The following is a 7313-nucleotide window of genomic DNA, read 5'->3' on the forward strand; positions in this document are numbered from 1 at the left end:
CATAAGCTGAAAGTTCATTTGAAAAAAGACAGAACTTTTTCTTCTAACATGGTAACTGGAAATGCTAAAGCACGAAAATGCAGAATCACAAAATGTTATTGTTTGGGTCCCTGGGCCTTTCAAATCAATGCATGTGTGTGTTACAATCATGAGTTTTGTTTGAAATCACATGCTTCCATCATGAACTGACATAGTCATCCTTCCTTTGCATACTCCCCCACTGGTGTAATAGGGACCCCTGTAGCCACAGGGAATTTCTGCTTACATCCATAAAAATGTAAGTTAGTCCACATTTCTTTAGAAAGAGGTCCAAAAACACATGCAAACCCACAACAAAGGTGAGAGGGGTTACTATTCAACAGCAGGACTGTGAGAAGACCCCGAAGAAGCAGCATGTGAAGATAAGACAAAGCTCATCGGGATACAGCAGGGAGCACACCGTGCCACCACACACAAGCGACCAAATAAACCATCAAATTTAAGGAAGACGCTCCACAACAAGCCGAACGAATAACTCAGAGATAGCCATGATAGGAGGACTCTAAAAACTGAATAGACAGGCAGACCGAGACACAAGTTCCAGGACGTTCCATCTATAGCACACTTGTCGTGAACCACACCAAGTTCCAACAGACCCATGTCACGATAGATAGCAAGGGAATAGTGAGAGAATTAGACACACCCAATCACATTATATAATGCTCACTAGGATACAACTGGGAGTGCGACACGCCACACACAACACAGTCAGACAGCCATTAAATGAAATCAGCAACAACCCCACACACAGCAACACAACTCAAAGGGAAGAGGAAGTATTTGAACTTGGATACTGACCCACTAACACAACTTTCACAATTTCTGCATACCCAGACCCACCAAAACCACCCACAACCTTCTCTCGCCCAGCAAACCGCACGCACTTCACCACACTGCATCAACAACACACAAACAGCCAAGAGCACACGTGGTCTCACCCGGTCCACTACTTGCACCAAAGCTCAGCACACAGTGTATACGGAACTGAAGCAGCCAACAGCACACCACTTCTCCTACTCTCCTACTCCCCCTACTCCCGACTAAACGTATCCCCTACTCCATCTTGTTTACAGATCCACCAGAGCGTCTAGGGACCAAATCTGTTGGTGACGGTGCACTATATAAATACCTTTAACACTAACATAAGTAAAATAGGTGTTTGTATGTAGGCATGTTGTAAGTGAAATAAAAAAAGTGTATGGATGTGTCTTACAATGTATTTCAAGCTGTGTTTGTATGTGTGAGTCTGTGTGTGTGAGACAGAATGGCTTTGTGTGTCTGTATATGTGTGTTGGGATGTGTAGGTGTGAGTGGGTTTCTGTGTGTGAGACTGACTGTATCTGCAGCATCAACCTGTGAAGGTAAGTAAAATAAAAGTGTATGTATGCATGTTGTCAGTAAAATAAAAACATGTTTGTATGTGTATGCATGCAGGTTAGAATGTATTTCAAACTGTGTGTGTATGTGTGAGTGGGTCACTGTGTGGGAGACTGACTGACTGACTGGCTGTGTGTGTTTGTATATGTGTGTAGGTTTGTAAGTGTGTGAGTCTGTGTGTGGTAGACTGACTGGCTATGTGTATATGTGTGTGTGCCTTGTCTCTCTCTCTCTTTGGCCTGTCACACTCCCGCTCCCTCTCCTTGCACTGTCACACTCCCTCTCCTTGCAGTGTCACTCTCCCGCTCCCTCTCCTTGCACTGTCACTCTCCCGCTCCCTCTCCTTGCACTGTCACTCTCCTGCTCTCTCTCGTTGCACTGTCACTCTCCCGCTCTCTCTCCTTGCACTGTCACTCTCCCGCTCTCTCTCCTTGCACTGTCACTCTCCCGCTCCCTCTCCTTGCACTGTCACTCTCCCGCTCTCTCTCATTGCACTGTCACTCTCCCGCTCTCTCTCCTTGCATTGTCACTCTCCCGCTCCCTCTCCTTGCACTGTCACTCTCCCGATCCCTCTCCTTGCACTGTCACACTCCCGCTCCCTCTCCTTGCACTGTCACACTCCCGCTCCCTCTCCTTGCACTGTCACTCTCCCGCTCCCTCTCCTTGCACTGTCACTCTCCCGCTCTCTCTCCTTGCACTGTCACTCTCCCGCTCCCTCTCCTTGCACTGTCACTCTCCCGCTCCCTCTCCTTGCACTGTCACTCTCCCGCTCCCTCTCCTTGCACTGTCACACTCCCTCTCCTTGCACTGTCACTCTCCCGCTCCCTCTCCTTGCACTGCCACTCTCCCGCTCTCTCTCCTTGCACTGTCACACTCTCTCTCCTTGCACTGTCACTCTCCCGCTCCCTCTCCTTGCACTGTCATACTCCCGCTCCCTCTCCTTGCACTGTCACTCTCCCGCTCCCTCTCCTTGCACTGTCATACTCCCGCTCTCTCTCCTTGCACTGTCACTCTCCCGCTCCCTCTCCTTGCACTGTCACTCTCCTGCTCCCTCTCCTTGCACTGTCACACTCCCTCTCCTTGCACTGTCACTCTCCCGCTCTCTCTCCTTGCACTGTCACACTCCCTCTCCTTGCACTGTCACACTCCCGCTCCCTCTCCTTGCACTGTCACACTCCCTCTCCTTGCACTGTCACTCTCCCGCTCTCTCTCCTTGCACTGTCACACTCCCTCTCCTTGCACTGCCACTCTCCCCCTCCTTGCACTGTCACTCTCCCGCTCTCTCTCCTTGCACTGTCACACTCCCTCTCCTTGCACTGTCACTCTCCCGCTCCCTCTCCTTGCACTGTCACTCTCCCGCTCTCTCTCCTTGCACTGTCACTCTCCCGCTCCCTCTCCTTGCACTGTCACTCTCCCGCTCTCTCTCCTTCCACTGTCACTCTCCCGCTCCCTCTCCTTGCACTGTCATACTCCCGCTCTCTCTCCTTGCACTGTCACTCTCCCGCTCCCTCTCCTTGCACTGTCACTCTCCTGCTCCCTCTCCTTGCACTGTCACACTCCCTCTCCTTGCACTGTCACTCTCCCGCTCTCTCTCCTTGCACTGTCACACTCCCTCTCCTTGCACTGTCACACTCCCGCTCCCTCTCCTTGCACTGTCACACTCCCTCTCCTTGCACTGTCACTCTCCCGCTCTCTCTCCTTGCACTGTCACACTCCCTCTCCTTGCACTGCCACTCTCCCCCTCCTTGCACTGTCACTCTCCCGCTCTCTCTCCTTGCACTGTCACACTCCCTCTCCTTGCACTGTCACTCTCCCGCTCCCTCTCCTTGCACTGTCACTCTCCCGCTCTCTCTCCTTGCACTGTCACTCTCCCGCTCCCTCTCCTTGCACTGTCACTCTCCCGCTCTCTCTCCTTCCACTGTCACTCTCCCGCTCTCTCTCCTTGCACTGTCACTCTCCCGCTCCCTCTCCTTGCACTGTCACTCTCCCGCTCTCTCTCCTTGCACTGTCACTCTCCCGCTCCCTCTCCTTGCACTGTCACTCTCCCGCTCCCTCTCCTTGCACTGTCACTCTCCCGCTCCCTCTCCTTGCACTGTCACACTCCCTCTCCTTGCACTGTCACTCTCCCGCTCCCTCTCCTTGCACTGTCACTCTCCCACTCTCTCTCCTTGCACTGTCACACTCTCTCTCCTTGCACTGTCACTCTCCCGCTCCCTCTCCTTGCACTGTCATACTCCCGCTCCCTCTCCTTGCACTGTCACTCTCCCGCTCCCTCTCCTTGCACTGTCATACTCCCGCTCCCTCTCCTTGCACTGTCACACTCCCGCTCCCTCTCCTTGCACTGTCACACCCTACTGGGATGACCATCTGCTTCAAATCCTCGCTTCCTCTTCCGGGAGAGGCTCCTCCACCTGCCCTTGCTGGCCATGCCGCTTACCTTCATTGCTCTGTAGGTAAGCTTGTTGGTACCCGCTCACTTCATCGACCACTCGACCTTCTCCCACACTCCTCCTGACCTCTGTCCTTTCCTCTCCTGCCTGGTTGATGCTGTACTCCACCGCGATCTCTGTATCCACTTGCTGTCACTCTCGTCCCTGCCGTTCTGACTCTCCCTCTCTCAGTGTATGATGAGGCCCGCGAGCCGCGGCTCTCCTCCCTTCCTCCCCACTTTGCCTTCTCCTTGTTGACGAACTCCCCGCTTAAGGCGGCTGAAAACACAAGATTTTATTTTTGGCGGGTGAGAGGCCAATTGAAACGAATGGGCGTGTAGGAGGCTTGGCAGGTGTGAAACCCGCCAAAAGCATGTGAGTTGAGAGCTATGCCATACTCCAGTTGGCGTTATTCCTGCATCGTGATTGATCTCAGGCATTGCGCATCCTCTGCATCAGGGGTGTTGCTAGGTCTGGAAAAGTTCAGAGGCTAAGCTAATGTCGGGACTGGCGGGACTCGGGGCTAGCTAGCCTTTTGGTTGCAGCACGTGAGCTTCTATCCGGGGCTACAACCAAGGGCTATAGCCCACTTTGCCCCCTCCCCTAGCAACGCCTCGCTGTGCATTATCCCGCTACCCCACCTATCTCCTCAGCCATGAGAGGCGGCTGCAGTCCTACCTACCTGCAACTCATTGACTTTGTTTATTACTTAGCCTTTGCCGCCATTTCATGTTTACCTGCTGTAACCTCCAGCCTCATGCCCTTGCATCTGCTCATAATCTTTAACTATCTTTTCTCCTGACCCTTGCTACCTCTGTCATCCTTTTGTTTCCCTTTCCTTCTTGTCACTCCTGTCGTCTGCATGCCTGCTGTGGCCCCTCACTCCATGAGGTGAGGCTTTTCCAGGCCGCTTTCACTCATGTTCACTGTCACATTGCTGTCTGCATGCCTGCTGTGGCCCCTCACTCCATGAGGTGAGGCTTTTCCAGGCCGCTTTCACTCATGTTCACTGTCACATTGCTGTCTGCATGTCTGATGTAGCCCCTCACTCCATGAGGTGAGGCTTTTCCAGGCCGCTTTCACTCATGTTCACTGTCACATTGCTGTCTGCATGCCTGCTGTGGCCCCTCACTCGATGAGGTGAGGCTTTTCCAGGCCGCTTTCACTCATGTTCACTGTCACATTGCTGTCTGCATGTCTGATGTAGCCCCTCACTCCATGAGGTGAGGCTGTCACATTGCTTGTCTGACTACACTAAGTGCATTGTACCTTAATTGGCAGTCCAATGTTTCATGTACCAACTTGTGCCTGCATTGGCTTCCCCATGCACCTTGTGGTTAGGCTTTCCTAGCCTTCATTGGCCTATTACACCTGCACATCCCCCTCACCCCTGTTTTCTTGTTATAGCACATGCACACTCCGAATGTCTCAAGGACTAGTAGGAATGTTTGTTTTTTCTTATACACCCTTGTCCCCCCCCCTTCTTTTGCCTTGATGCGCTTTGAAATACCACGTAATGTATAGGTGCATTACGAATAAAATACTGCCACATTCTACTACACTATCTTCTTGCGCTGTCACTTTTCCCCACACGTTTTCCTTGTGCTGTCACACTCTCTCTCTCTCTATGTGCTGTCACACTCTCTCTCCTTTTGCTGTCACACACCGTCCACTCTCTCTCTCTGTGCGCTTTCACATTCTCTCCCTGTGCACTTTCACACAGTGTGCTTTCACGCTCTCTGTACACTGCCACACTCGCTCTCTGATTGTGCCCCCATACTCTCTCTTTCCGTGCACTGCCACACTGTCTCTGTGTGTTGTTATTCTCTCCATGTGCTGAGTAACTGTTGCTCACTAGTATGTCCTTTCGCCTTTACTCCATACTGATGGGAGATTTCACATCAGAAATAGTTTTCTGTGGAGTGTGCAGCCCTTACTTTGAGGCGAAAAGATTGTGAAGGACGGCCTGTTCAAAGCTGGCATCAGACCTGGAAGTGGTGTCCAGAAAATAGTGCTTACAAAGCGGGGATAGTGAAGACCACGTGGCAGCTCTGCTGATAACGTCCCTGGGGACGCTGCGTTGAAAAGCCACTGAAGTGGACTTGGCTCTGATGGAATGAGCATGGATGCTCTTTGGTGGCTCACACATCTGCATGGAATAGAAATGATTGATGCCAGAAACTAGAGACATGGAGATTGTGACCTTAGAGGCCTGCGAACCTGAGTGTTGGCTGCCAAAGGCAATGAAAAGAGTATCTGATGTTCTAAACTGCTTTGTGCGATGTAGGTAAAACTTCAAGGCTCTCTTGATGTTAAATAAAGAAAGGGCAACGTCAGCAGGAGGACACCACCTTAGGAAGAAAGGGCAAGTGAGTATGCAAGTATGCAAGACGACCTTATCCTTGTGGAAGACTGTGCATGACTCAAAGCAGATAGGGCCTGGATCTGTGCATAGGTGAGAGCCACCAGCAAGGCCACCTTCCATGACAAGACCTTCAGCTCAGCGGAAGCCAAAGTTTCAAACGGTTTCAGTGTAATGGACTATAGGACGACATTCCGATTCCAAGTTGGGTAATGTCTCTTGACAGGAGGATAGAGTCTGGTGAGAACCTCAAGGTGTCTGCAAACAACCGGGTTGGAACGGGAGAGCAATATGACCTGTTTGTTAAGATATGCCCCAATGGCTGAAATGTGGGAAACTGCAAGATGAGTGGTGAAGGAAAGGAAGTTGTTCAAATGTGTAGATCAATGGATTAACTTAATTGTCCAGAGCCCAGCAGCATCATTTGATCCACTCACCCCTCTATTGTGCCCTGGAAGAAAACCTCCGAGCCACCTGGATGATTTCCATATTTTCTGCAGGTACTCTAAGGTGGCCTAGGGTGAGCTGCTCCGGAACCATGCTGCTAAGCTGAGCAATGGATGGGAGGGGTGAAGAACTCTCCCTTAATGCTGGTGTAGGAGATTGTGCATTGGAGGAAGGGGTATCAGACCCTCCTTCCGGGCCTGCACCAGGTGAGAGAACCAACATTGGGCTGGCCACTGTGGGGCTATCAGAATAACAGGGGTACCTTTGCTGAAGGAGAATCTCTCCAGGATCCTGGGGAAAAAAGGGGTCGCAGGGAACGCGTGCAGAGATTGGAAGTCCCAGCTGATCGCAAGAGCATCTCTAATGGAATTCTTGCCAATTCTTCCCTTTGAGGCATGGAATGGACACTTGATGTTCTCTGTTCTCTGCCGTGGCAAAGAGGTCCACTCGGGGGTAACCCCATTGTGCAAAGATGGTCTCCAACACTCCAAGACTTCAATCTTGCGGTCCCATTCCAGATCCTGGAATGGCATTCTGCTGGGGAGGGTCACTTCCCCATTGAGCAGTGCCAGTACAGGCATGGCCTTCAGGGGACGTTTCTACTGTTTGGCCGATTCGAATATCTTCACTGCCAACAAGCAAGGGGCAGGGATCTAATT

Source organism: Ambystoma mexicanum, chromosome 6p (assembly GCF_040938575.1).
Source record: "Ambystoma mexicanum isolate Mex_15411 chromosome 6p, UKY_AmexF1_1, whole genome shotgun sequence".
In the NCBI taxonomy this organism is placed as follows: Eukaryota; Metazoa; Chordata; class Amphibia; order Caudata; family Ambystomatidae; genus Ambystoma; species Ambystoma mexicanum.